Raw genomic sequence first — 8314 nt, forward strand, 5'->3', positions numbered from 1 at the left:
GAGGAGGATGGGTGTTTGCTGCCCCTGCAAGAACAGACCTGAGGACAAATCACTTCTTGTCTGTGTGGCAGGATCACCCATGCAAAAGTAGTTCTGATCAAAAAAACAGGTTTATTGCTTGCTAATTATAAATCAAATTACCTACAGATTTGCTTGTTTGGAAACAAAGCTCGGCTGATTTCAAACCAAACATTTCAACAAAAATGTGTGTTGGTTTTTGCTCTGAAAGAATTTCCTGTGTGAAAAACAGGCTGCATTGTTAGTGGAAGTAAACAAGGCAAATGTTTACAAACAGCCCATATGCAGTTTTGGTTTGGGCAGGACATTTTCATTCCACCCATCAAACAACTGCAAAATCCATTCTTCTTCCACTGCTCTCTTTTAAAGGCAGTAGAGTCAAGCCAGCAGAGTCCAGCCTGGTAACTATAAAATAATACACAGCATAAAATTAGGTCCTCAAATACATACACACAACAGTACTTGACTCCATCAGCATCTTGGAGTTTACATATAAATGAGAATATGATGATTTAATATCCACTGATGTATGAGGGCAAGCTTTGACACACTGTAGAAGCAGAGAAATCTTTTAAATGCAGTTCACATATTTCATTTCAATCGCAAGAACAATGTATTTAGGGAAGGAAGATCAATAGCTCCGTTGCTGCCAGCCCTCTCAAATGCAAACCGCGCTGTTTTCTCAAAAGAAAAATCTTGCTTCTTGAAAAATCAGTCATAGACAGGCTTGGGTTGGAAGGGGCCCTAAAGATCCTCCAATTCCAGCCCCCCAGAATGACATCATGGTGATGGAACGTTGTGATCACCACATTGCAGGATTCCTCTGGGCATTGCTGGAGTTAGTCCAAGCTCAGCAACAAAGCAGCACTTCTCAAAAGGGGCCAGCAGATCCAAGGTGGGAATTAATGTCGGGTTTCCCAACGAGCCCCCAAGTCCACGGCTCCAGCTCCAGCTCCAGCTCCAGCCTGAATTTCACTCTCTGCCTCCACTGTCTGGGTTCATGCTGAGCTTAGAGGGAGCACAGCTCATCCCCGGGGGGGCTGACGTGCTGTCACTGGGTGCTGCACATTCCACTGATGCTGGACCCCTGTCACTCCTTAAAACAGCCTCTGCAGCAGGTCAGCATTCCCTGGAGCTGGGGAGGAAGCAGGAGAGGGGAGATGAGAGTGGAAAGCCTCCCACCTCTCCCCTCTGGCTGGACGGCACCATGGGAGGCTCTGTTGCCTTCTCCATGTTCCCAATATTCCACTGCAGGCTGAGAGGCATCGAGTGTTATGTCTGAGCTAAACACAGTGGAAGGAAAAGGAGGAGTCTTGCCAATGTTTGTGTAGCCTTGGTGCCTGATGTCCTGCAACTCTCGTACCGGGATTTGCATCGTGTGCCAGAACTTGATGAGAATGATACTTCAACATCAACTCAGTGCGTGGGTGGATCCTGCTCCAAGACATCATTTTTTTTTCTGACTTGAACTAGAATTTACTTACTGGAGAGTCTATTTACACTGCTGGTAGGTTTTTGTGTGCTAAGGACCAGGTTAAAATAAATGTTATAAGGAGTAGAGGCAAGCCAGGGCAATCAATTTAGTAACTGTGACATTTCTGGGGCACCTCTGGAGTCGATCACATCAGAGCAGTAATTAACTCCCAGTTATTTATGATAAAGTCAAGTATTTGATGTGAGTGAAAAACGTAGGAGAGTTTTGACTGACAGCCTTCCATTATCACAGGCTGCAAAAGCATTTGTAAAGTTGTCAAGCAGGAGATATCCGGCGTGTTGGATTTGTCAAGCAGATGTCATCATATCTGTCTGCGCCGATTGCTGGGATTGTGGGATTTACAACTCGGGAGCATTTCTCCACCACCAGAGGTATTGGCAGCTCTTCTTCAGCCTGGAAGATGAGCTGGCACCAGGACTGGCTGTTGGGCCCACGCCTGGATGCAGCACAGCAGCTCACGGGTCTGGTGAGCTCCCATCCCAAACAGGAGCCAGTAGCACAGGGAAGGATTTGAGCTCACCAAACTGATGGTCTCTTAAAAAAAAACAGAGTGATTCACACTATTAATATCTCAGTGACATTTTAATTAATTTCAGAATGTCCAGAGTGCAGAGAGCTCACTGCAAAATCCCCATCCTGCTGTGAGTTAATGCCACGTGGTACATCCACTCCCTCAGAGTTTATTTCTGACGAGGTCAACCCACGATGCACAGGCTTGTTTTGGAAGCTGGTTTGAGTCATCCCAAATATTTTCTGGGGAGCTGCTGTATCCTCACCTGCGTGGGTGAGCCCTGCAGCTGCTCAGCAATCCTGGGAAGCACCCATGGCATGGGATCCCAATGGGATTGGGAAACCCCAGCTCTCAGTCATCCTACACTGGTTGCTGTCTCTTCCAGGGTCAGGGAAAGAAAGCCTCATACAGGTTTCTTTTTGTGTGCAAAGTTAAGAAATAAGTAAGAACATTTTTTTGAACTTGAGGTCCGTGGAGAAGAGCTCTGGTAAAATGGGAACACGCCCTGATAAACAACAGTTCTGGTATGAGTGTGATTGCTTTAAAAGCTGTGCACAACTGGTTTGTGCTTCCCAGGTAGTTCCTTTGAGATTAATTAGTGCAATATTGTTTGTTAATCTTGTGTCAGGGAGGAAATTTGGAAGAAACAGTCGCTACTGACCTCAAAGTTCTGGATTCTAGAAAAACCTGAAGCAAATATATTTAAAATAAAGTGTACTTCTCTCTTTAATTCTCTTTAGACCAGTGCTGTTTCCCTGAGTTGGAAAGTGACATTTGAAAACTGCTGATGGAGATGAGAAATCTTGGAAAGAGTTTGTCATAGATATCACATGGAAATGGAGAGAAACTTCAGTATTTTTATGCTAAAGCATTTGCATGGGAGGAGGACACAAACTGAATGGAGTGATATTTTCAGTGATTCCAGGCCTGATAAATAAGGAAAGCACAGGGAGCACAATGCAGCATCTCCCCACTAGAATCTGAGAAAAGCAGGCTAAAAATAAATGGTTTGGAGATAAATACTCTGTATTTATGTGCTGAGTACTGGAGGCTGTTGCTGGCCCTTTGAAGCTGTTGGTTGCAGCAGTGAAAATCACACGCTGAGGGAATGTTTGAACACCACGAGGTTTCAGCACAAGCCCTGAAATTACCAAGTATTTTTAGAAGGTATTTTGCACCACAGAGAATCCATTGGGCTGCTCAGAGAGGCTGTGGATGCCTCATCCCATGTCCAAGGCCAGGTTGGACGCTGGGGCTTGGAACACCCTGGGACAGTGGAAAGTGTCCCTGGCCATGGCAGGGTGGCACGGGGTGGGATTTAAGGTCCCTTCCAGCCCAAACCATTCTGGGATTCTATGGAAATCAATCCTAAGATCCTACCACAGGCAGCAGGAGTGGGCACCTGGTCACATGAGATGTTATGAATTAAAATCAGCAGTTTTCCAGAAAACATTCCATACAAACCAGAATTTTGGATACCACAAAGGCAAGGAAACCCCATTGCTCCCACCATTCACAAAGACTTTCTGCTTGTTCCCTAAGATGGGAGGATTTTTAACCAGGTTGTCGTAGTTTATGTTCACCACCCCAAATGATGAAGGCACATTATCAACCTGAAGATTTCAGCTGAAAGCTCCTCCAGTGTCCAGAAATTCATGGAGAGAGCACCCAAGTGCTTCAAGAGGACCACAGGGAAGAAAAGACCCTTGAGAAGACAACAAGGGAATATTAAAAATATTTGTTTTCCTCCATCAGTGATCACTTCCCTCCAAGTTACCACCAAAGAAAGCAATTCCAGAGCAGAGGATTTTGAACAGCAGTGGAACCATAACACCTGGGAATGTTATTTAATTACAGAGCCATAACAATGCCCAGCATTTCAGCAGCCTTACAATATAAGTCTTAGTTCAGTAACTTTTAGGGTTTGTTATTCTTTGCCTTACCATCCAGTTGTAACATCATCCAGGTGGTTATCTCTGCAAGTTTTAAATTTCCAATCTATTAAAGCAATCTTAGCAATCTATTATTTCTAGGCCATTGAGGGAAGGTTAAAATGAAAATTACACTGGAGGGAGTAAGTTCTGTTCCAAGTACAGGTTGAAAACATCTCAGAAGTGGAAAGCAGTAAGGTTTCAGTGGAAGAAGGGAAATGAAATGACTGATAACAGTCATTTAAAGTGATTAAAGCAGCATGAGAGAGGTAACGTGAAAAGATTTTTTCCCCCACTAATGTAATGGGGAATTTTCAATGCATGATTTAGACAGCTCCTACCTCCGAGCTGTTTTTGTACCACTGAGTTAAGTTTTAAGCACTACATTACAAGAATGGAAAATTTCATTTTCAGGAGTACACAAGAAGAGCAGCATCCATCTCATCCACACAATTTAAATAGAGCTGTGTGGCACGGGAGAAGCAGAAAATGGAAATATTTGGGAACAAGAGTAAACTCAGCTGAAGAAAGATTCTTTGACATGAAGACCTCATGGATCTCAGCTGGATAAATCACCTTCATAACTTTTATCCAAGTGGTTGTGATGGGCAGAATCACAGAATGGTTTAGGATGGAAAGGACCTTAAAACTCATCTTGTTCCAACCCCTGCCACGAGCAGGGACACCTTGCCAGAAGCAGTTGTGCCCCAGACATAGCAATGCTGTGTTTTGGCCAAGCTGAGTGTCATTTATCTAATTTTCCCCTGTTCCTGGAAGTGAGATAATCCCAGGGAACAAAACCCATGTGTACCTGTTAGTACAGAAACAGCAGCAGCAACAGAACCTAGAATAAAAAACCCCTTAATACCAGGTCTGTTTATTTTTTTCTGTTAGAATAGCAGCAGTTGATTTTATTAATTTTTATGGTGCTGTGGGGAAATTTAATAGTCCTATAAAAGCCAGTTTAAAACTTTCTGATTGTCTTATCTCTTCAAACAAATGCGTACTCTGGGAATTAAAAAAAAAAAGGAGAGCATCAACTGGATAGGGCCATTACTACGAATAATTTCCCTCTTACTCAACTCCAGAGCCCTGACACAATAGACAAGAGCCTCCATGGATTTTTTTTGGGGGGGGGATATGCCAAGGCTCACTAAAAAGGGTGTTTTGTTCCCTGCCCCCTGTCTGCTGAGGGCTCCCCGGGAGCTGCCACGTGTGCAGAGCAAATTGCAAGGCACCGAGGGCTCCTGTCAAAGCAGCGATTGCACAGCACGTTGTTTGAAAACAAATAATTCAGTCATTGAATGTATTTTCACACAGTAAAACTGGTTAGTGGCTGGTGGGGATGAATGGCACGCTCAGTGAAAGGAACAACCAGTCTGGGGCCACTGCAGGTGAGGCTGGAGGAGGTGGAGGTGAGGGAAGTTTTTGAGGGTCCCAGTTTAGGCAGAGGGAAATGGGCATTTCACCAGCGTGGGGTGTGAGGTGACTGCCCCTCTGTGTGCCCTCAGAAATGTCACTGTGTCCATACAAAGGTTTGATGCACTGTGATTTGTAAAAAATGAAGTGATAGGCCAGAAGTGAGCAGTAGAGATGTGTCTGTATCTACAATATCCCTGTACAACCTGCCACAGACACACAAGAAGGTGTAAAAACTCCATTTTTTTTTTTTTTCCTTTTTATTTTATATAACCACAAAGCTATACCATAGAGGTATCCACTAAGTGAAAATTACTGCCAGGACTGTTTTGCTGCTGTTTTTGTGGCTTTCTGATCATTTCAAAAGACAGCCAAGCCTTTCTAGCTCTCCCCTTCCTACAACACACAGCAGGCAGCGTGGCCCAGCTCCATCCCAGCACATCCCAGCTCCATCCCAGCACATCCCAGCATGTCCCAGCTCCATCCCTACACGTCCCATCTCCATCCCAGCATGTCCCAGCTCCATCCCAGCACATCCCAGCTCCATCCCAGCATGTCCCAGCTCCATCCCAGCACGTCCCAGCTCCATCCCAGCTCCATCCCTACACGTCCCATCTCCATCCCAGCATGTCCCAGCTCCATCCCAGCACATCCCAGCTCTATCCCAGCATGTCCCAGTAGCCACTCCAGCATTCTCAGGGCTCACCACCAGCCTGGGTGCCCAGTCTGCTGCAAACAGGGTTTGTTCCCCATCTCCTCAGGGCAGTGTTTCTCACAGATCACGTTTCCATTGAGTTGTTCTTGGTTCTGATCATGCCCTTCACAGCTGCAATTTCATCTGAGGAAAATGAGACTTTTGAGGCAGAGACTATAATGAGGAGGTTTTGCCTTCTGGGATCATCTCTGCTTCTGACAGAAGCTCTAAGATGGATGTTTTATGCTCTCCTGTGTAAGAGAGAAAATGAGAATGAGAGCAGCAGATCTCGAATGGTGATTCTGTCTTCCTCCATGAGCTCAAACAGCTCCTCACAATTCCCTCAGACTGGTGCCAGGGTGGTTCTGCTGTGGGCTGGAGCTGGAGGGATGGGGAAGGACATGGGGCAAGGAGGTGACAGACCAAGGTTTGGAAGAGAACATCCCAGGTTTGCTCTGCGTCCTCCAGATGTCCTGAAGCGCTGGCAGATCACTTCTCCCCATACACTTTTATTTTACTTTTAAGCTGTTTAGTTCCACTTTTTAAACCTAAAAGAGGATTGATTTAGGTTAGAAAGAAGGCGGAAATTTTTTTAGAGTGAGATGAGGTGGCACAGGGTGCCCAGAGCAGCTGTGGCTGCCCCTGGATCCCTGGAAGTGCCCAAGGCCAGGTTGGACAGGGCTTGGAGCAGCCTGGGACAGGGGAGGGTGTCCCTGCCCATGGCAGGGGTGGCACTGGGTGACCTTAAGGTCCCTTCCAACCCAAACCATTTTGGGATTCTCTTCTCTACCCCAAACCTCCACTGGGCAGGAATAAACTGGTTTTGGCCCAGTTGTGTAAATACTTAAGATGCTGTTCTCCCTTCTTCGCCCTCCTCTGCATGCTGAGCATGCAACAGGCAGATACAAGCTAAATTTCATTTTATTTTTTATATTTTTCAGAATGAAGGACGCCATCTGTGCCATATCCTCCTGTTTATGTCTGCTGCATCTCTGCAGGCTGGAAGCTCTCGTGGCTGCCAACACAGAGCCTCTCCAGCTGATGAACTCCTGGGTTTGGGTTTTGATTTTCTTTTTCCTCACTTAAGAGTTCAGAGCGAAAGAAATTTCCAGTTGCAGGGCTATTTCTGAAAGTGTGCTTGGCACTTGTGCTGAAATCTTTCCTGAAAGAGAAGGTGTAAAGTCCACAATACCCAAAGGCAGAGTCCTGATGAATTCCTGACAGGGAGCGTTGAGTGGTAATTCATCCATCAACCTGGGGAAGACTCGGTACCTCTCTTCCAGATAATTGAACTTTAATTTATTTAAATTTAATGGAAAACCATATGGAGAGGAACAGAAAGCTAATTTAAAGCACTGCTCAAAGCAATCAATATGTTAACAGATTCCTTCAACATTTCACACTCGGTTGCTGAAAAACATTTAAAATGTATGGTTTTTTTTAATTAGTATTATGAAAACACAGGATTTCTGGCATGTTGTATTCAAAACTCAAGAGCCAAAATAAGCCTCTGTTGTGAAAATTGAAATATACTCTGGAAGCACAAATCATTTTATTGGAAGTGGAAGTGACAACTGTTTAATATTTTACCAAAAAATGCACATCTCTGAAGACTTCTAGGAAGACACCAATAAATCCTAAGGGCTCACATTGCTGGGTTTCATATGGCCCTGAAATAAAAGCAGTAAATTAGTTGTAGGAGTTGCATTAAGAGATTGAAGTTGGCAGGAAGAACACACGAAGGAGCGGTTCAGTGTAAATGGATTAAACACAGATTAAAGCAGACGAATGCAAAATTCCCAATTATGCACATCAAAATTTTAATTATTTTCATATTTCCCTGATTCCTTTGATGCTCCTCAAGGTCAGTTCTTTCTATTCTGCATTTTGAAATAAAAGTTTTTTTTCAATGGCAGGATAATTAACACTCTCCTTCTACTCTTAAACCTTGATCTCCTAACATTGACCATGTTTTGACCCACAGCCAAATGCTTTTTTATTCAAGGTACAACTTAATTTACTTTTATATTAAAGAAAAAACCCAAATGTGTAGGCAATTTAAGGTCCTAGAAAAGAATAAATGTCCCAATTCTATTTTATCTTTTAAAGATATAACAGTTTAATGATGACAGTGAGTCTTATACCTGCAGTTTGTAATTTTCATGATGGTTTCATCTTTGTCAAGCTTGGAGAGTGCAAGCTGTAAAAATAAGTGAAAGGTTCTTTCTGAAAGTTTAATAACTTGG

At 44.0% G+C, this 8314-nt stretch overlaps 1 long non-coding RNA gene across 2 annotated transcripts; it reads left to right on the forward strand.

The window, feature by feature from the left end:
- Positions 1-855: 855 nt before the first annotated feature.
- On the forward strand, positions 856-2981 carry LOC128811087 (uncharacterized). 2 transcript variants are annotated; one of them, XR_008438223.1, is made up of 3 exons: positions 856-913; positions 1273-1525; positions 2765-2981. It is a non-coding gene; the product is annotated as an uncharacterized LOC128811087 (long non-coding RNA). The 2 variants fall into 2 exon arrangements; XR_008438224.1 differs by having other exon boundaries at positions 882-1136.
- The last annotated feature ends 5333 nt before the right edge of the window (positions 2982-8314 follow it).

Source organism: Vidua macroura, chromosome 8 (assembly GCF_024509145.1).
Source record: "Vidua macroura isolate BioBank_ID:100142 chromosome 8, ASM2450914v1, whole genome shotgun sequence".
NCBI lineage: Eukaryota > Metazoa > Chordata > Aves > Passeriformes > Viduidae > Vidua > Vidua macroura.